Source organism: Papaver somniferum, chromosome 3 (genome assembly GCF_003573695.1).
Source record: "Papaver somniferum cultivar HN1 chromosome 3, ASM357369v1, whole genome shotgun sequence".
Taxonomy (NCBI): Eukaryota; Viridiplantae; Streptophyta; class Magnoliopsida; order Ranunculales; family Papaveraceae; genus Papaver; species Papaver somniferum.
Genome location: NC_039360.1, coordinates 42,242,223 through 42,264,174, shown reverse-complemented (window position 1 = coordinate 42,264,174; position 21,952 = coordinate 42,242,223).

Here is a 21,952-nt window from a genome sequence, read left to right as displayed (position 1 = left end):
ATGAAAAATTATTACCCACAAGAAGAGGAAACTGCAACAGACCAAAAATATGTCGAACATACCCTTGTTTAAGACAACTACATCTAGTTGTGGCTCAGGTTCAGGATCTATAACTGGGTCTAGATAAAAAAAAATCATTGGCTGCGTTTCTTCATAGGTGGGATCTGAATCATTAGGTTCTAGAGTCTGGAAAAACTCAAATATGATCTTAGAAGCGCACAATAATAACCTAAATAACTGAGGATCCTCTAAGTCAATAAGATTTGACTTACATAATTGACCACAATGAGAGTAGTGGTCATTCTTAAGCAAATGTGTCGATTCTAATTTCCTAAAGCATTTAGGTTTAGTCTCACAACTTAATATTCGACACATTTGGAATATAAACGTTCCCACAGTTGGAAGAAAACTATTTGGTGGGAAAACAAAGTCAATCTGGGGATCATAGCCTGGGAAAACCACATCAACCAGAGGATGGGTTTCTAACGACTGAACTTCTTCCTGGACATCATTAGGTTCGGGAAAACGAGTATGAAGGTAATTTTGTAAAATTGTCGAGGCAGAGATATCAAGTCCTAAGTGAAGGGACTTTATGAGAGTTAAAGGTAAGGCACTAGGAAGGTGATAATCACCCCCAAACTTAGAGTTTTGGGTATCTCTCGATAGACTAGATACAATTTCCCTAATTTCTAGGTCATCAAATTCCTGGAAATGGTCAATTGATTCATCTAAGTCAGGTTCATCCTCACTCATCTCTACGAGTTCATCTTCTTCGTCTAAGACTATTTTTTCTAAATCGCTAGACTCTAAAACATTATTCTCAGAATAAACTCGTTCCTCTAAATCATTATCGGCTTTGTAAAAAGGAAATACTACATCGTCTAAAACGAGGGTATGTCTAGTCAAATCCTCGTCCTTTTGAATAGGTGAATAATTATTAAAATTATCTGGATTTGAACTAGAAATAATATTATCATTGTAAATCTCAATTGGAGTAACCATTTCCTGATCACTATTCCTACACAAGTATGATTCTCCATCAACACTATCCTCATCATAATAACATGAAAAAGATCGAACCTCATCAAAACAAGTAGTGCTACTAATTCTAACCTTGTCATCTTGATTATGAAAATAACTATCCTCATTTTTAAGGGTATTATTGGAAACACTATATTGGAAAGTAAGATTATTTCGAGCAAGTCTTTCGTTCGTCTCAGCCATCAGCTTGAGGGATTCCTCTATAGAAAGTTCACTCATTATTGTAGTTCTTTCGTCTAGAATTACACTATTCATCTCAGCTAACTTACGCGTCGACTCAGCTAACTCCCTGAGGGACTCTTCTAAAGGAGGAATAGGAACAGAGGGATCATAAAAAGGACTACTTTTCAATAGTTTGATTGTATCCTCTAGAGACGAAGAACTAGTACTATAATCTTCTTGCTCGTAAGACTGATGCATGTGTGGATAGTAATTGGGCTCACCAGGGTATGACCCATATCCTTCCAAATGATGGAGTTCCCAACCACTATTCCCAACATGGTCATAGAAAGGATGATGTCCATATTCAAATTCAGGTCGATAATCATTGTATTTGCTTCTATCATACCAGTTAGACATTCTTAATTGCAAGGGAATTCTACACAATCACAAACAAGGCTGACTCGACCAAATCAAACCTATAAAATCTAGCAAACAACAAGCATGATGGCTTCACTTAGATTGTTTCTAGACCAGCTTCTAATCCTTCGAAAGGGAATTCGTTACAATTTAATCAAACCCCTCTGGAATCAATCCGAGTCAAAGTAAGTTGAATTGAGGCGAGGGAAGCTCAGTGGAGCTTTGATACCCAAGGCCTCACCGCTATCACAAGGCGGCGCAATCACACATTCAACTCACAGAAACCATCATGAACTTCGAAGTATGCTAAAAAGAGTAACCAATATTTTTCGAAAGATTTTCCTACCAAGCTCGTTACCCTATCGGTCTCGTTCTAATCAAATTTTAAGCTTGGGTTCGCGTTAGGTTTCGTTTTCCTAAGGCGGGCAAGAAGGCAGCGGTGATGAAATCCGAACCGTTATCTTGTATTGACCAGGCCTTGCCCTTTACTAGGAATTTAAAAACAATCCAAATTCGTCCTCAATCAATGAATCACCTTAAGGAATACAGTAACTCGCTTACAGGAGATTCGCGAGTGTTTCGATGGATTTACCTCTCGTACCAGACGGGGGATGAACCGTTGAAGTCGACTCGGGCCACGACTCCTATGTCATGTACGAACCCGAGGGGCTGAGACGATATAGTAATCGTCGTCCTTCCCTGCACACAGTTTATATATAATTTTTTTTTTATATAACCCTTCCGTAGGGTTTAAAATTAAAATAAATTGTCCAAAGTCCAGTCCAATGAAAAGAAATACAAAAAATAATAATAATAATTACAAAAAAAAATGGAAAGTCTCTTAAAAAAAATAAAATAATAATAATAATAATTCTCTCTCTTTTTTCTTTATTTTTTTGCTTTGTCTTTTTTTCCTTCTCTTTTAGCTTTAAGCTTTGATTCCAAGGTCTTTAGTATCCAACTTCAAACCTGTAACACAAAGACACAACCAAAGAGACGTAAAAAGAACAAATGGAATAATAAAAAATAATAAAAACCTAAAAATTCTACCTAAGCACAAATCCCCGTCGGCGGCGCCAAAATTTGATGTTTTTTCAAAGTTGTTGTAGATTGTGATAAAAGGGTTCTTTTCAGACTTGTGAAGGAAATGGAATTTTAGATTTAATAAAATTACATATACAAAAATATTAACAATGGGCGAGAGGTACTGGGACTAAAGATTAGGTCGTTTTTTTATTTTCAAATGGTTCAGAAATTAATTCTAGCAATTATAGTTCAAAAACAAAACAAATATTAACTCTAGTTTATTGCCAAGATAGATTTTATAAAATATTACTTGTATTTCTTAAGCATGGCATATCAAAAATCCCTAGGACTAAGCATACTCCATCAAATGAAATCACAAGTAATTAATTTAAAATCTTAATTCAATTAAAATTAGTGCAAAAAGTAAATAAAAGAATTAATGAAATTACCACATGGATGAAATTCGACCTCCTCCGTCATCCCGGTGTTGGGTTTAGCTCATCATGATAAAAACACGCTCAAATTATTTATTTATTGCTCAAATGGTGTTTACAATGCAAAGAAGAAGAGAAAATGGTGTGAAACTGTAATCTGCGACGCACAAAAAACATCACAGAATGAACGATAAAACACAAGTGCTGCTGCTGTTTAGACCGCACTGCGACCCATGACTGTGCGTCTTAGACACTGTTGATAAACGATTGTCCTCGCGAGTCCGTTCTTCGTGTTCTTGGTGTTCTGCATCAGCAACAGCAGCAGCAACAGAGTTTCATCAACTCTTGATTTCTGCTTCTCTGGACCTCCTCTCGACCCCAAACTCTCGACACCCATTCTCTGTGATACCAGAAATCTATTTATACTCCTCAGCCTCATTTAATCACGTCATAACTCAAGATAATTCTCTCTTTACTTGGCTTAAAGAGAAAATATTTTTTGGATATTTTCTTCCTTTAATTAGCTCTCCACGCTCTGAAATGATTTATAAACACTCCAAACATGATCTTACACGATGTAGAATTGATTCAACACTCTCCAAACACATGAGTACACGTCTAAATTTGATGTGATCGTGTGATATTCATTTCTTGAACGTGCTTCCTGATTTCTGGATTACGATGATTCCAGCCAATTATGATCGATCCTAACACCCAAAATGTCTTCCTCTATCCATATCACAAATACCCATTGAAAATCAGAGATTTAATCGAACTTTAACCCCTCCAAAAATCGATCGACCCAACTGCCAGTGAGAAGAAATATTTTCCCTCCTTTTTCCAAAATTTGAATTATGAGAAGAAAAGTGTCCTCCCCCTAATCCTGTACGGGTGTCCCTTTAGCAATTGGGGTGGAAATAGTAATTTTGGGGTGGAAATAGTAATTTTTCTGGGTTCCTCCGGTACATTTCTGGGACGCTTCCGGTACATTTCTGAGGTGCCTCCGGTACATTATCCTGGGGGTGTAAAACACTACTTTTCGAGCTCATTTCGCCGCAAAGGCTTATTTCTCTAAAAACATCTACAAAAACACAAAATAACACAATAAGTACTTAATAGAGTCTAACAATACAGAATATTGAGAACAAAATTAGACACAAAAATGTGTCTATCATATAATGGACTCAAGGCGTACCACCGGAGCAAAGGTCTCGTGCCAAATTCGTCGGACTCTTGAATATCCATTTGGTACCGATAATATTTATATTGGAGGGACAAGGTACGAGTTCCCATACATCTTGTCTTAGGAATCGATTTAACTCATCATGCATTGCATTCACCCATAAGGGATCGTTAATAGCTTCATCAATGTTTCTTAGTTCTACTTGCGATAGATAATATCCAAAATTGCAAATATTTTGAAGTTGTCCTCTCGTCTTAGTTGTAGAATCTTTACCTCCAATAATATTATTAGTATCATGATTCCTTTGAACCCATAGGTGCCGCGGTGGAGTACGTTCTCGTTCAACAGGAATACCCTGACTAGGGGTTCTCTCCTCGTCACTACAAACATCGGGATCAACAACCGTTGGAACAACTTCTACTGATTCTGGGATTTCTTTGACTTTCTCAATTGTCTTTGTTGGAGGCAATTCAGCAGGAGGGTCATCATGACGGAAATTGCTCAGATCGTCAATGATAACATTTGATGATTCCATCATAACATGGGTTGTGAGATTGTATACCCGAAAACTAAGATTGGTGGATGCATAGCCAAGAAAAATACCTTCATCGCTTTTGGAATCAAATTTCCCTTTATGTTCTCGATCTTTTAGAATGTAGCACTTACTTCCACACACTCTTAGATAATGTAAGTTGGGCTTCTTACCGTACCACAACTCATAAGGAGTATTTAGGGTTTTTGACCGTAGGTAGACACGGTTGATCAAATAGCATGCTATAAAAACATTTTCTCCCCAAAAATTTAACGGTAAGTTTTTTTTTATAGAGCATTACCCTTGCCATTTCTTGAGTGTTACTATTCTTTCTTTCTGCAACTTATTGCCTTGTGGAGTAATGGGTGTTGAGTATTGTTGAATAATCCCCAGTTTATTACAAAATTCAAACACCTTAGTGTCTTTGAATTCAGTTCCACGGTCACTTCTAATTTTCTTTAGCTTGCAACCCTGTTCGTTCTGGATTCTATTAACAATAATCTTGAAATCACCAAGGGTTTCATTCTTATAAGCTAAGAAAGCTACCCAAGTGAATCTGGTATAATCATCTACCATAACTAAAGCATACTTCTTCCCAGCAACAGTAGGTTGTAGAATAGGACTGAGGAGATCCATATGAATTGAATCAAGTGGAGATTTAATGAGAATATCTCGAGATGATTTATGTGGAACTTTTGTTTGTTTACCCTTTTGACAGGCACCACAGACACCTTCAATCTTAACATTGATTTTGGGAACACCTCTAATAAGTTCTTTGTTAATGATCTTAGTTAGAAGGAGATAATTGATGTGATCAAAACGTTCATGCCAAAGATGTGTAGATTCCACCTTAGTCAAATTTCAACAATTATTAAACTGAGTATCTAAGAGATAACAGTTATTTTTACCACGAGTTCTCTGAAAAATTACCTTTCCAGTCTTGTCTACAATGTCACATCCATTCACATTGAATACAACTTTATGGATTTTGTCACAAATTTGACTAACAGAAAGAAGATTAGCAGTCATACCTTTAACGTATACGACATGATGGATTTCAGGAACGCCTGGTAGTTTGATTATCCCCTTCTTGCTTATGTAGCAAAAACTCCCATCTCCGAATGTTACTGGCCCTCCTTCAAAATAGCTCGAATTCACAAACCCAGAAAAATCTTCAGTCATATATCGGCTACATCCACTATCGAGGAACCATTGAAAATGTGATGTTGATTTTAGAGAAAAATCTCTCATGCTAACACTACTATACCATTTGGGTTTTCTTGTTAGATTTGTACACCTTTTTAGAGCAGTAAGCAGTTATTCAGCTTTCTTGTGAAGATCACTAGCAACCTTTAAACTTCTCTTGAAAAACATACATGTATGTTGAAAATGATCACGAGATCCACAAAACATAATGTACCAACATCTTTAAACTCATTTGAGATACTTTAAGTCGCATCAGGTCTCACAAAGCCTAAAACTCGCTTATTTCCTGAATTATGACAACCCTTCAGGGAAGGATTAAAGGAGCTTCTCAAATCCATAGAAGATACTTTGATAGGCTTCAAATCCTTACTTTTTGAAATTTCTACAGCAAGATCAGTATTGATCCGGAATTGTTCATCCAACTTCTTCTGGAGATTAACTACCTCTTCAGAACATTCTCGAAGATCAGAGTTTTTGATATAAATTTCGCAATGAAGACCATCAATTTTCCTTATCAATCATTGTTTTTCGCGACAAAGATTTTTGATGATTTTCTCTAGATCAAGACACTCAACCTCATCGATGGTTTCTCGAACACACTCGGAGTTGAGTAGATCTAAACATGGTGAAGCGTTTATAGAGACTTACCGTCCATAGAGTCAGATTGCTACAAACACAGACTTATGAGGTCTTTAATGTGTTTGCCTGCTCTGATACCAATTGAAAAAGCGGGGGTATACAAACCACACCCAATAATTCGTTCGGAAATCTGTATGGACTAACTCCAATATAATTTCGAGAGTACCAGCTTATAAAGCGATCTCAATCAAGAAATATACCAAAGAGTTATATCTCAATTTCTCAATATACAATCTGCAATCGAACATATAGAAATCTGTGAGCCCGATTGATATGAGAAATAACTTGGATGGTACCAAGACCAATGCCCAAGTGTCAATCAATTTATATCAACAACCAAAGGTCGTATTTACCAATTGATTGAACTACGCATGACCTGTGATATTTCAATTATACAAACAAATATAATGCAGAAAAGAAATAACACATACACCAGAAGTTTTGTTAACGAGGAAACCGAAAATGCAGAAAAACCCCGGGACCTAGTCCAGATTTGAACACCAAACTATATTAAGACGCTACAGACACTAGCCTACTATAAGTTAACTTCGGACTGGAATGTAGTTGAGCCCTAACCAAGTATCACACCTGAAAAACTGGGGGTCTAACAACCACACCCAATATTTCATTTAGGTAATCTGTATGGACTAACTCCAATATATTTCCAAGAGAATCAACTAGACAGTCGGACTCAATCAAGGAAAATACATCCAAGAGTTATATCTCAATTTCTCAAATCAATCTGCAATTGAACATATAAAAATCTGTGAGCCGGATTAATATGAGAAATAACTTGGATGGTACCAAAGACCAATATCCAAGCGTCAATAAACAACCAAAGGTTGGATTCACCAATTGATTGAACTACGCACAACCTGTGATATTTCAATTATATAAAAATATAATGCGGAAAAGAAATAACACAGACACCAGAAATTTTGTTAACGAGGAAACCACAAATGCAAAAAAACCCGGGACCTAGTCCAGATTTGAACACCACATTGTATTAAGCCGCTACAGACTCTATCCTACTACCAACTAACTTCGGACTGGAATGTAGTTGATCCCTAACCAATCTCACACTGATTAAAGTACAGTCGCGTTCCTTACGCCTCTTGAACCACGTCGGATTCTGCGCACTTGATTCCCTTAGCTGATCTCACCCGCAACTAAGAGTTGCTACGTCCCAAAGTCGAATACTTGATAAACAAATCTGTCTCACACAGAAAAGTCTATTGAATAGATAAATCTGTCTCTCACAGAAATACCCACGAGTTTTTGTTCCGTCTTTTGATAAATCAAGGTGAACAGGAACCAATTGATACACCGGTCTTATATTCTCGAAGAACATCCTAGTAATATCAATCACCTCACAATAATCTTAATCATATGGAAGCGAAACAAGATATTGTGGAATCACAAATGATAAGAGGAAGATGTTTGTGACTACTTTTTATCTTACCTATCGAAGATTAAATATCGAGCAAATCTTAGAGAAGATAGTACTCAACACGATAGAATAAAGTAAGATCAGAACACGCAACTACAGAGAAAAAGTTGGGTCTAGATTCAGAATCCCAATGAAGTCTTTAAGTAGTTAACCTATAATGGTTTTAGGAAAAACCTAGGTTAATGGAGAATCGACTCTAGTCGCAACTAGTATCATACATGAGGTGTGGGGATTAGGTTTCCCAGTTGCTAGAGTTCTCCCTTATATAGTCTTCAAATAAGGGTTTGAAATCAATGCTACCTTGGTAACAAAGCATTCAATATTCATTGTTAGATGAAAAACTGATTAGACTCAAGCTAATATCTTTCAACCGTTAGATCGAACTTAGCTTGTTATACATAAATGAAATGTGACTTCATTTAGGTATTAATAACCGTACCCAAACGTGTGCACATGGTTGGCTCAACAATAGTTAACCGAAGTTATCCATATGAATACTTTCATATCAACCTTGTTCATCTTAATCACAACTAGTTCAAATGACTCAAATGAAACTAGTTATGGAATTGTTCAATTGTTTATATTCTCATAGAAGTATATAAGACACAATTGAAGCAAAATCGATTTTGATTCACTCGAGCCAATTCATGAACATTATAGCCACGACTTGCAAAAGATTTCATTCCTTAATATATAAATGTATTTGTTCATGAACAAACCGATTTTAGAACTTAACCAACTCAAGTATGCAAACGGGTATGCATACTTAGAGTTCCGTACTTGGTCTAGGTTCGCTAGTATGCGGACGGGTGCGCATACTGTCATACGTGACCAAACTCAGTTGAATTCCCAGACTTGAAATGTTAAGTCGGTACGCATACGGGTATGCATACTAAGTTCCCGGACTTTAACTATCAAACCAGTACGCATACGGGTATGCATACTATGGTTCCCGGACTTTGAATAACTTGCAACAGTTAGGATACAAGTGTGCATATTGTGCTATATCCAATCAATGGTTAATCGTTCTAAACTCCATGTTAATCATTGAAACATTCTTAGAAGACGGGAATAGCTGTCTGACACAAATTATTATCTTCAAAGCAATTTTCAAGTGATCAATAGATCAATACGAAACATCCGAGTCTACATCAAATGATTGTCTCACACAAATCATATAAGATGTTACCAGGCGATTTTCACATGATCATCTTTTTACTTTCGTCAAGAATAAAGATGAACTTGGTTAGAGCGAATGCTTACCAACACATATTTCGAGAAATATGTAAGCGAGTTAAACTGAGCTCGAAATATGAAATGTGTATAATATAAAGTCTATATAGCTATACGACTTTTGTCTCAATATGAGATAGAGTATAACTGAGTGATAGATGAGTTCAAGTCTCCACATACCTTTTGTTAATGAAGTTCCAAAATCTCCCCTTAGTAGTTCTTCGTCTTCAATCGATGAACGCCGTAAAGTCTAAAGCTCAACTACACATTTTATCCTAATCCGAGACATAGCTATAAGTAGACTAGAAATCAATACTTATAGTTTTTTCAAATAAACTTGACAAACAAGCTTGAGATAGCAACGTTGCGAGTTTGACCGAGCAGTACTCTAACGACACCGATTAAGGTACAATCATGTTTCTTACGTCTTTGAATCCCAGCAGGACTCTACGCACTTGATTCCCTTAGATGATCTCAACCACAACTAAGAGTTGATACGACCCAAAGTCTAAGACTTATAAACAAATATGTCTCCCACAGATAAGTCTATTCTGATAGATAAATTTGTCTCTCATAGAAGTACCTTTGAAGTTTTTGTTCCGAAGTTTGATAAATCAAGGGTAACATGAACCAATTGATAATCCGGTCTTATATTCCCGAAGACCAGCCTAGAAATATCAATCACCTCACAATAACTTAACTATATGGTAGTAGAAGAATTTATTGTGGAATCACAAAAAATGAGACGAAGAGCTTTATGATTACTTTTTATATCTTACCTATCGGAGATAAATATCTAGTTAATCTTGGAGAATATAATACTCAATACGATAGAACAAGTAAGATCAGATCACACAACTACAGAGAAAATAATTGGGCCTGGCTTCACGAATCCCAAATGAAGTCTTCAAGTCGTTAACCTATAATGGTTTTGGAAAAACCTAGGTCAAAGGAGAATTGACTCTAGTTGCAACTAGGACACAGGAAAGTGTTGGGATTAGGTTTTTCAGTTACTAGAGTTCTCCCTTATATATTCTTTCAAATCAGGGTTTGCTTTCAATCAAAGCTAAGATAGCTTAATAATAAAGCATTCAATATTCATTGTTAGATGAAAACCGGATTTAAGATTCAAGTTAAGTCTTCTTAAAGCCAAAGAAATATCTCTCCACCTTTATATGGTCTTTTCTTGTTGCACACAATAAAACATAATTTCATTTAGATATGGGTAACTGTACCTAAACGTGTATATTGAGTTGGCTCAATAATAGTTAACCAAAGTTAGTCATATGAACACTTTTGTCTTAACTACATTCATCTAACACTTCTAGATCAACTATGATGATCGATCAATCATGAAAGATAATCAAATGAACCTAATTGTATTTCAAATAGAGTTGTTCAAGTATTCACTATTTCATAGAAATATATGTGAACCAATTGAATCAAAATTGGATTGATTCATGAGAATCAATTCATGAACATTAAACCACGGTTTGCAAAGATTGCATTCCTGAATTCATAAATATATTTGTTCATGAGTATGAAAACATACTTAACCGATTTTAGAACTTTAACCACTAAATTTGCAAACAGGTACGCAAACTATAGCTTCCGGACTTTGGTCTTGTCCAGCAGTTTGCAAGCCGGTATGCATACTGTTGTCCCGGACCTTAACTCAGGTAGAACCGTTCGCATACTGGTATGAAAACTTGGTTCCCGGACTTTAACAGTTAAAACTGTCCGCAACTGGTATGCAAACAAGGTTTCTGGACCTGCATCATACCACAACAGTTTGCATACTGGTATGCATACTGTGTTGTATCCAGACAGAGGTTAATTGCTCTAAACACCTATTTCAATCATTGAAACATCCTTAGAAGACGACAATAGCTGTTTCACACAAACTATTAGCTTATAGGTAATTTTCAAGTGATCAAATGATCAACACGAAACTTTCCGAGTCGGCATCAAATGATTGTCTCACACAAATCATGTAAGATGTTTCAAGGCGATTTTCACATGATCATCTTTTGACTTATTATTTAGTTTCCAACAAATAAATTATTTCCAACTAAACTCGTCAAGAATATGATGAACGTAGCTAAAGCGAAAAGCTTCCAACACATATTTCGAGAAATAGATAACCGAGTTAAACTCAGCTCGAAATATCAAATGTATATAATATAAAAGTTTATATAGCTATACGACTTATTCTCATTAGGAGATATAATAGAATAGACTTCTGACTGATAGAAAAATTCCACATATCTTTTATTGATGAAGTTCCTCTAAGCTCTCCTCAGTATATCTTCATCTTCAATCGATGAACGCCGTGAAGTCTAAAGGTCAACTACACATTCTATCCTAATACGAGACATAGCTATAAGTAGACTAGAAATCAAGACTTATAGTTTTGATCAACTAAACTTGACAAACAACCCCGTAAAAAAAATTCTTCATTGTAATCATTCCAAAAAATTGACCCTTCAAACCCCTTTCCTCGATCAAATAAGGAACAAGTAAAAACAAAATAAAGATAATAGTAAACAACTACATTCAAACTCCATAGTCGAATACAACCATATATCTCATGTTGAGCATAGTGCAAGTAATAGAGAACAACACCTATGACAGGTTTATGAAATGCCTGGATACGCTATTCAATAATGCAGAACTCATAAGTAAGCCACATATAATGCATGGAGAAGCTTCCTCTTAAGAATTTAAAGCAGCTTCTTGAAAGTGTGAGCATCATCATAAAAGCATATTCTTGGAACCAAGAAAAATCGCCTGTTATTTTGAATATTTCAGTCCCTTGGATGGACAACATATTTGCTAACATGAAAACTTCATTAAGAAATCCATAAAAATAAGCATCATGCTTAGCTGGCATCTAAACGATTAGATCACTAAACCTCTAATATAAACATTATACATGCACATCAATCTAATCCAAAATAATATATTTATAGTATTTATACAATACAGAGGGTAAACTAACGTACATATTGTTGATCTGTAACAGTTTCACAAAATGGTATAACCATCATCCCCAATGTCACCAGTTTTAGCTAGCACTATGACAAATAAATTCATAAGAGACAAATTTAACCCATATCCATATTCCATAACTAGCTGATGCTCATAATTTCAAATGTATTTATCCAGTAAAATTGAATACATAGTAGATACTAACAAACCAGAAATAATTATAACAATATTGAATTCTGTTAGAGCATTGCTCGGTCGAACTCACAAGTGTTGTTATCTCAATCATGTTTTCAAATTTAGTTGTCAAAACTGTATCTTGATTTCTAGTCTACAATCCGTTAAGTTTCGGTTTTGGATAGAAGTGTAGTTGAGAAACGGACATCACGACGATCATCATTGGTTCTATCGTTTATAGGTGAAGATCAACCGAAGATTTTGGAGAACTTCTTCCTCAAAAGGTAAGTGAAGACTGAACCACCTCTTTCTCAAGTTATATTCATCTTTCTATCTATGAGACGATGTTGCATAACTAATTAACCTATCATAAGCATATCAAGAATTTCGAGTCAAGATTCATCTTGTAATTAGTTCACTAAATATGACTAAGATTAATGAACATCTATTCATACATGATGAATTCCGGTTAAGGAAAAATTATTGTTCGCAATTAAAATTATGATTCAAGAATTATCATTCGAAAATATCCTGGAACAATGATATGTGTTATTGATGTTATTCGGGAATGTTTCGAATCGATTTAGAGATAAATATGGAACTATTGTATATTCGGATACAAGATAGTATATATATATACCAGTCTTACTGATACATGTGTATCTTCCTCTCCCCGGGAACTAGTGATCCTCAAGACGGATTGAGGATATAACTGTGATTTAGGAGGGATTACTGATTTAAGGTTGTATTCCTATAGAAGGAAAATAGATTGCTAGGAGGTTTGGGAACCCAAACCAAATTAAGGAAGTATAACCAGATAAGGAAATACTTCCTAGACAAGGTAATATACCTAGACAAGGAAATATACCTAGAAAAGGAATTATTCCTAGATAAGGAAATAGATTCCTAGAAGGTTTGAGAAACCAAACCAAAAGCTATAAATTGAGATGTTTAGCTCATATCTAAGACAATCTAGAGAGTATGGTTTGACACCTGGAAAAGGAGGTTTAACACACATACCTAGAAAGAAGTGTGTGAGGCAATTAATTATTATAAAAGCAAGCTTGGAAAATAGTTTAAGGTTATTTACCTAGAGAGATTGCGAGCGTAGCAAAGAGAGAATTGTAATCGTTTTCTTGTTCATAATTTAGAGAAGATATATTTCTTCGAATTACCACTTTTTGTTCTATTTTCTAGTTTTAGTTTATTATTATTCTGAATTCCGCCTCTATAATAATAGTCACCAAGGTACAGAGATCAATACGTATCAAATTGGCATCAAGAGCAAGGTTAGTTTCTAGGGCAGATCCATGTGGTTTATGGTTTTTACTAGATCTCTCTACATAAAGCTTGGTGAGGTACTCGAGAATCTAGAAGTCGTTATAAGAATAAGGGGATCAAGGATGACGAAGTCAGATGATGATCCTAAGCAAAGCGAACCACAAATTATGGAAGAAAAGGTGGCTACGCTTTAAACAGACATGAAGTCAATTCAAACCACCCTTGAATAATTGACTGAATGTATTCTCGATCTCATACACCCAAGCCGAAGACAAAGAAAAAGATTGCACCTTCACCTGAAGCTTCGGAAGAAGAAGAAGAAGAGGAGGACGAAGAAAAAAAGAAAAGCGAGTTTCTTAAAAGTACTACATCAACTAAACTTCACGGTAAGAATCTGAAAATTGATTTTCGTGTTGATATTCCACTTTACGATGGGAGTGTCGAGTTATAAAAACTGGATGATTGGATTTAACGTCTAGAGATGTATTTTTATTTCTTTGAATACGGTAAAAAGGAAAAGATTTCTTTCGCGACATTGAAGCTACATAAGAATGCTCTAACCTGGTGAAAAGCTTATCAAAGACAAAACCTAGGTAAGAGAGCATTGTCATAGAAAAGATTCAAGGAAGTTGTAAGGAAACGGTTTTATCCAGTTGGCTACCTTGAGGAAAGATGGTTCAAGTGGTAAAATTTGAAGCAGTCCTACAACCAAACCGTGCAAGAATATACTTCGGAATTTCAGAATCAAGCTATGGTTTTGTATTTAGACTTGGAAGATCATGTTATCTATATGAAGTAAATTTTCGGGTTCCATGAGTATATACAGAAGGAGTAGAAGATTTTTCGGTGGATATTATCTCCGAAGCAAGCATAAAAGCTAATGCAATCAAATGCGAGCTTAAGAACTCTGATGTTGAGGGAAGCACCAAGGGGAAGTCTGGAGGTTTCGTCGCTAAAGGAGATGAAAGGACCAAAGAAGATAAGAAGTCTAAAGACAAGTAAGGTTTGATTTTCACTCATTGAAAATAAACATGACATGTTGTCGACAAGTGTTGGATGAAGTATCCTAATCTAAAACCAAAAGGGTTGCAGAAGAGATAAGCCATGATGGAAACACTAGTCGCACAAGATCCAAAAGAAGTCCAAGGACTAACTAAGCCTAGTCAAAATCTCTCTCTGATGGCAGGAGGTGTAGAAGAACTTGCAAAAGACGATCCTAGGAAACGACTCTTCACAGTTAAGATGCAGGTTAAGACAACACTTATAGATGTTGTATTGACCCGGGAAATCAGAAGAATTTACTTTCACATTCTTTGGTACATAAGTTGGGTTTGAAGACTTTCAAACATCCAAAACCGTATCCTTTAGGGTGGCTTCAAAAGGAAGGTGGGTTACAGGTTGCAGAGAAGTGTACGTTCGAGTTTGCTTTTGATGAGTCTGTTATGTGCATGAGTGCCCTCTTCCTGAGTGCCCTTAGTAATAGTCTTCTACATGCGCATGTGCATGGGTTGCATTTAGTGAGTTAGCCGTCAGTAATCATTGGGTATCTTAATGAGTAGTAAGTCACCGGTTAGATGCAGACAGGTGTACTGTCGAGATTAGTCATCTTTACCAAATAGGGTTTGTTGTTATGAACCTGTAAGAGAGCGGATGTTAGAGTTAATGAAATTATCAACCATTTTAATATCTCTTTGTTCTTCACTGTTTCATTGTCTCACCCAGGCTCTTATCCTTGTGATTTGAGAATAAACTTTACTCTCTGTTGTGAATCTGTTGTGGTAACACAATAATTTGCATCAGAGTCGTTCAATCCTTGTTTCACTATGGGAGGAAGCGGTAATCCAACTTGCAAAAATCTTCAAGATAAGTATGATTCACAGCAGCTACAAATCAACTCATTAAATGACAAGATCGACAAGAGGATGACTAAAGATGAGTTCAAACTTCAGATGGATAACACCATTACAGACTTCAAATCTCATATGGAGTCTTATATTGAAAAAAAATTTCTCAGAGAGACTCTCATGGGATCGATCCAAACCGAGTTGAGTCTTCCAATCGACGAACACATCATGAAGATCGAGAACCCACCACTCATCAGCGTCTACCCAAAATCGACTTCCCTCGATTCGATGGTGATGACCCACGCTTCAGGATTCAAGAGTGCAACCACTATTTCCAGCTCCACAATATCACTGATGAACTGCAGAAGATGAAAATGGCAGCCATACATCTTGATGGTAAGGCTGAAACATGGCTTTTAAACCTGCAATCTTTCAGATCTATTGTTTCCTGGTTTGAATTAAGTCACCAAGCTTTCTTGCGATCTGAAAATCCGGCTAATGAGAATATTGTAGGAAATTTCAATAAGCTAGCTCATACAACTAATGTAGATGCATTCTTTGAGGATTTTAAACATTATAAATCTCTTCTGCTGACCTTACACCCTGATTTACCAGAGAACTATTTCATTAACAGTTTTATTGGAGGCTTAAAGCCTGACATTCAAAATTCTGTGCTTATGTTTCACCCCACCACCCTTTTGTGTGCTTACTCTCTTGCTAAGATGGAAGAACAAACTGTCCTGCATCGTCAACAATCTCATAAACCCCCACCCAAGTTATTTACAAACAATTTTACCTCAATACAATTTAGTTCACATAATTTTCCTCCCAAGCCTATTTATACACCTCATGCAACTAGCAAACCACCACCCCCTCAACCATCTAGAGTTGTACACTCTCCAACTCCCCCTATTCGACGACTTGCTCAAGAGCAAGCTCGAAAGCGCATAGAGAAAGGTCTTTGTTATAATTGTGATAAGTACTACAAACTTGGTCATGTTTGTGCTAAGAAACAATTATTTATGGTGGATACTTCTGTACAAGCAGAACCCGAGGAGATTTTAGAGGACCATCCAGTAGAAGATCCTTCTTCTCCTGTTGATTCTGACATGGAGATTTCTCTTCATGCTCTCACATGGCATGTCAGTGGTGAAATAATTAGAATACCTGGTCTTCTTAAAAAACAAGTTATTTCAATTTTTATTGATACTGGGAGTATTCATAGTTTTATTGATTCTGAATTAGCTAAGACTTTGCAATGTGACATTTCACCCACTGCTCACCTCCTAGTCACAGTGGCTAATGGAGAGAAGACAATCGGTACTGGTGTTTGTTCCCAACTTCAGTGGACAATGCAAGATCACAAATTTTGTGCTCCACTCATACTGCTCCCACTTGGAGGATGTGATATGGTGCTAGGTGCTGACTGTCTCAAACAACTAGGTGATGTTCTCTTTAACTTCTCCAAACTTAGCATCACGTTTAAACATAAGGGTAAGAAGATTACACTCTCTGGTAGCCACCAAAAATATACTTTGTTACACATGAGTGGTAATGCAGTTAAGAATTTTTTCAACAAACATACTCATGGTGTCATAGCTCAATTCTTTTCTGTTTCCACCCAACCCATTTCAGCACCAATACCACCTCAAATCTCTACACTTCTACAACAATATCAGGATGTGTTCTCTGAACCCTCTCAATTGCCACCACAACGGTGTTTGGATCATATCATTCCCCTAAAACCAAACTCTGCACCTATTTATGTGAGACCATATAAGTGCCCTTATATTCAAAAATTTGTTGTAGAGGACTTGGTAAAAGACATGCTAGCTTCTGGAGTCATCCAACCAAGTCACATCCCATTTGCACCTCCTAATCTTTTGGTCAAAAAGAAGGACAATACATGGAGATTTAGTGTTGATTATAGGAAACTTAATCCCATCACTATTAAGGACAAGTTTCCAATTCCCATTATTGAGGAATTGCTGGATGAACTTCATGGTGCAAAGTGGTTCACTAAAATTGATCTCAGGTCTGGCTATCATCAAATCAGAGTGGCACTGGATGATATTTTCAAGACATCCTTTAGAACAAACCATGGACACTTTGAGTTCAGAGTAATTCCTTTTGGTCTCACTAATGCTCCAGCCACCTTTCAAGCACTCATGAATGATATATTTGGTGCTTACCTGAGGAAGTTCATTCTAGTCTTATTTGATGACATTCTCATCTACGGTTCTAGCTTGGAAGAACATGTTCAACACCTTCAAATCACTTTGGACATCTTAAGACAACACCAACTATTTGCTAAGTTCTTTAAGTGTTATTTTTCTCAACAAGAACTGGAGTTTCTGGGTCATATTATCAATACTGAAGGTGTTAAAGCTGACCCTGCTAAAATCAACAACATGACTGAATGGCCTATTCCTACTACACTTAAAGAATTAAGGGGTTTTCTAGGTCTCACTGGGTATTACAGAAAGTTTGTTAAAGGTTATGGACTTCTCAGCAGGCCTCTTACTGAGCTTCTTAAAAAGAATGCTTTCACATGGTCCCCTCAAGCTACTGAAGCCTTCAACAACCTCAAAATAGCCATGACAAACACTCCAGTTCTGGCTCTCCCTGATTTCACTAACGAATTTGTGCTAGAAGTTGATGCTTGTGAAAATGGCACTGGGGCTGTCCTCATGCAACAGGGAAGACCAATTGCTTTCTTCAGACAACCTCTAGGCCCAAAAGCTGCTGCCTTATATACTTATGAAACAAAATGCTTTCAATTTATCAAGCTGTGACAAAGTGGAGACATTACTTACAGGGACACCATTTCATTATTCAAACAGATCACCAAAGTATCAAGTACATTCTAGAGCAAAAGATTGCTATCGTGGTACAACATAAATGGGTCATTAAGCTTCTTGGTTTTGATTATGAAGTAAGATATAAGAAAGGGTCAGACAATAAAACTGTTGATGCTTTATCAAGAAGGCCTCATCCACCAGCTGAGTGTTTCTCCACCACTGTCACTCAACCTCTTTGGGCTCAAGATATTATTTCCAGCTATGAAGGTGATGTCAAAGCACAACAATTTATATCTGAACTTTTAATTACTCCTTCTGTTGCAACACATTTTTCTTATCATGAAGGTGTTCTGAGATATAAGCAGAAGATTTACGTGGGCTCTGCTACAAATACAAGGAATCATATCCTCTCCTCAGTGCATTCTTCTGTTGTAGGTGGCCACTCTGGTATTCAAGCTACCTACATTAGAGCTAAGGCTTACTTCTATTGGCCCAAACTGAGAGAAGATTTTTATATTTTTGTCTCAATTGTGACATCTGCCAAAGACACAAAAGTGAACATCAACATCCTGCAGGTCTTCTACAGCCATTTCTAATACCATCTCAACCATGGCAACACATTTCCATGGACTTCACTGAAGGCTTACCACTTAGTGACAGGAAGAATGTCATCTTAGTTGTGGTAGACAGGTTGACTAAGTATAGTCATTTCATTCCTATCCTATACCCATATACAGCTCTTTCAGTGGCCAAGGAATTCATCAATCAAGTGATTAAAATTCATGGATTACCAAGCTCCATTGTCTCTGACAGAGATAAGGTTTTCACTAGCTTATTTTGGCAAGAACTATTTAAGGCATTGGGGACACACTTAAATCTAAGTACTACATATCACCCTCAGACTGATGGCCAAACTAAAAGGGTTAATGCTTGCTTGGAAACCTATCTCAAATGCATGTCCAACTACAAGCCAAAAAATTGGTGCAAATGGCTACCCTTAGCAGAATGGTGGTACAACTCCAGCTTTCACACTAGCCTCAAGATAATCCCCTTCAAGGCACTATATGGGTATGAGCCTCCACATCTTGTTTTTCCTTCTACAGTGAATACATTTGTTGCTGCTGTGGAGGAATACCTCCAGAAAAGGGATGAAGTTCTAAACTCTTAAAGGAAAATATTCATAAAGCTCAGGAAAGGATGAAGCTATATGCTGATACTAAGAGGGTGGATAGAAACTTTGATGTTGGCGACATGGTTTACCTGAAGTTACATCCTTATAGACATTCCTCCATTGCCCTGAGGAAAAATGTCAAACTCTATGCTAAGTACTATGGCCCATTTATAGTTCCTCAGAAGATTGGAGCTGTTGCTTACAAGCTGCAGTTACCCCTCAGCTCAAGAATACACCCTGTTTTCCATGTATCTCAACTCAAGAAGAAGATTGGCACTATTCACACTCCATCTCCTTCTCTCCTAGTTGTTGATCATGAAGGCCAGATTGTTCTTAACCCAGCTTCCATTTTGGATACCAGAAAAATTTCCAGAGCAGGTCGACAGGTTGATCAGATGCTCATTCAATGGACTAATGCTACTGCAAAAAATTCTACTTGGGAAGACTCTACAAATGTCCATGCCCATTTCCCTTACTTTAATCCTTGAGGACAAGGATTTTCCTGCCTGAGTGCCCTCTTCCTGAGTGCCCTTAGTAATAGTCTTTTACATGCGCCTGTGCATGGGTTGTATTTAGTGAGTTAGCCGTTAGTAATCATTGGGTGTCTTAATGAGTAGTAATACACCGGTTAGATGTATACAGGTGTACTGTCGAGATTAGTCATCTTTACCAAATAGGGTTTGTTGTTATAAACCTGTAAGAGAGCGGCTGTTAGAGTTAATGAAATTATCAACCATTTTAATATCTCTTTGTTCTTCACTGTTTCACTGTCTCACCCAGGCTCTTATCCTTGTGATTTGGGAATAAACCTTACTCTCTGTTGTGAATCTGTTGTGGTAACACAACAGAGTCATACATCGATGAGGTTACATGCGACGTGGTTCTATTAGATGTTTGTCAGGTTGTACTTGGTAGTCCTTACTTGTGGGATCGAGATACGATTTTACATAGAAGGGAGCATAAGTATACCTTTAACAAAGATGGGAAAGCATTTGTAATACGAGCTATAAACTCTCCTCTTGAGGGAGCGAGCTTGATTACAACCACTCAGGAGAAATAGTTGGTGAATGCTAGTACAAAGTTCATTCTCCTTGTCATTCGTTCTCTTGACGATATGCCGAGTAGAGTTTGTTTGGAAACCCTAAACAAACAACAAGAAAAGACCTAGGAAGGTTAAAGATTTTTGAACCACCATTATTAGATGATGACAAGTTGATCTTGTCACATGTGGAAGACTTGTAGTTTGATAGAGAAGAACCACTCGAAGAGGTTGCATTACGAAGTAAAGAGTGACTAAGACAAGATAAGAATATAAGGACGATTTTCTAATTGGAACTCAAAGTTAAGTTCCCAGTAAGGAGAGATGGTTCAGCAGGGTGAAAGGAACTCTCGGGTTCCCTAACATCCAAATCTAACTTTTATAGGAGTTCAAGTACTTGGTGGTGGGGTGGGTGGGGGGAGGGGGTGGTACATGTGTATCTTCATCTCCCAGGGAACTAGTGATCCTCAAGACGGATTGAGGATATAATTTTAATTTTGGATAAATTACTGATTTAACGCAGTATTCCTATAGAAGGAAAATAGATTCCTTGGAGGTTTGGGAAACCAAACCAACGTAAGGAAGTATACCTAGATAAGGAAATACTTCCTAGACAAGGTAATATACCTACAAAAGGAATATACCTAGAAAGGAACTATTCCTAGATAAGGATATAGATTCCTAGAAGGTTTGAGAAACCAAACCAAAAGCTATAAATGGATATGTTTAGCTCATAGCTAAGACAATCTAGAGAGTATGGTTTGACAACTAGAAAATGAGGTTTAACACACATACCTAGAGAGAAGTTTGTGAGGAAATTAATTATTGTAAAAGCAAGCTTAGAAAATAGTTTAAGGTTATTTACCTAGAGAGATTGTGAGCGTAGAAAAGAGAGAATTGTAATCATTTTCTTGTTCATAATCTAGAGAAAATATATTTATTCGAATTACTACTTTGTGTTCTGTTTTCTAGTTTTCATCTATTATTATTCTGAATTCCGCTTCTATAATAATAGTCACCAAGGTACAAGGATCATACGTATCACTTACAAGCTGGGAAAACTGTTATAAGTCTGAAGTTGTAATACATGTACTCAGTACACGTAACATAGTAGTTATATGTCAAAAAACAGATTTTTGGTACGCATATTAGTATGCACACCGTTAAAGAACTATTGGTACGCAAACCAGTACGCGTACTAGAAAAGAACTATTGGTTACGGAACCAGTTTGGTATCCATACTGGTACACGTACCAGAATTTTGTGGACTCCGGAACATGTCTATGTTTAAATGGTATCCGTACCAGTACGCATATGGAAAAAATTAT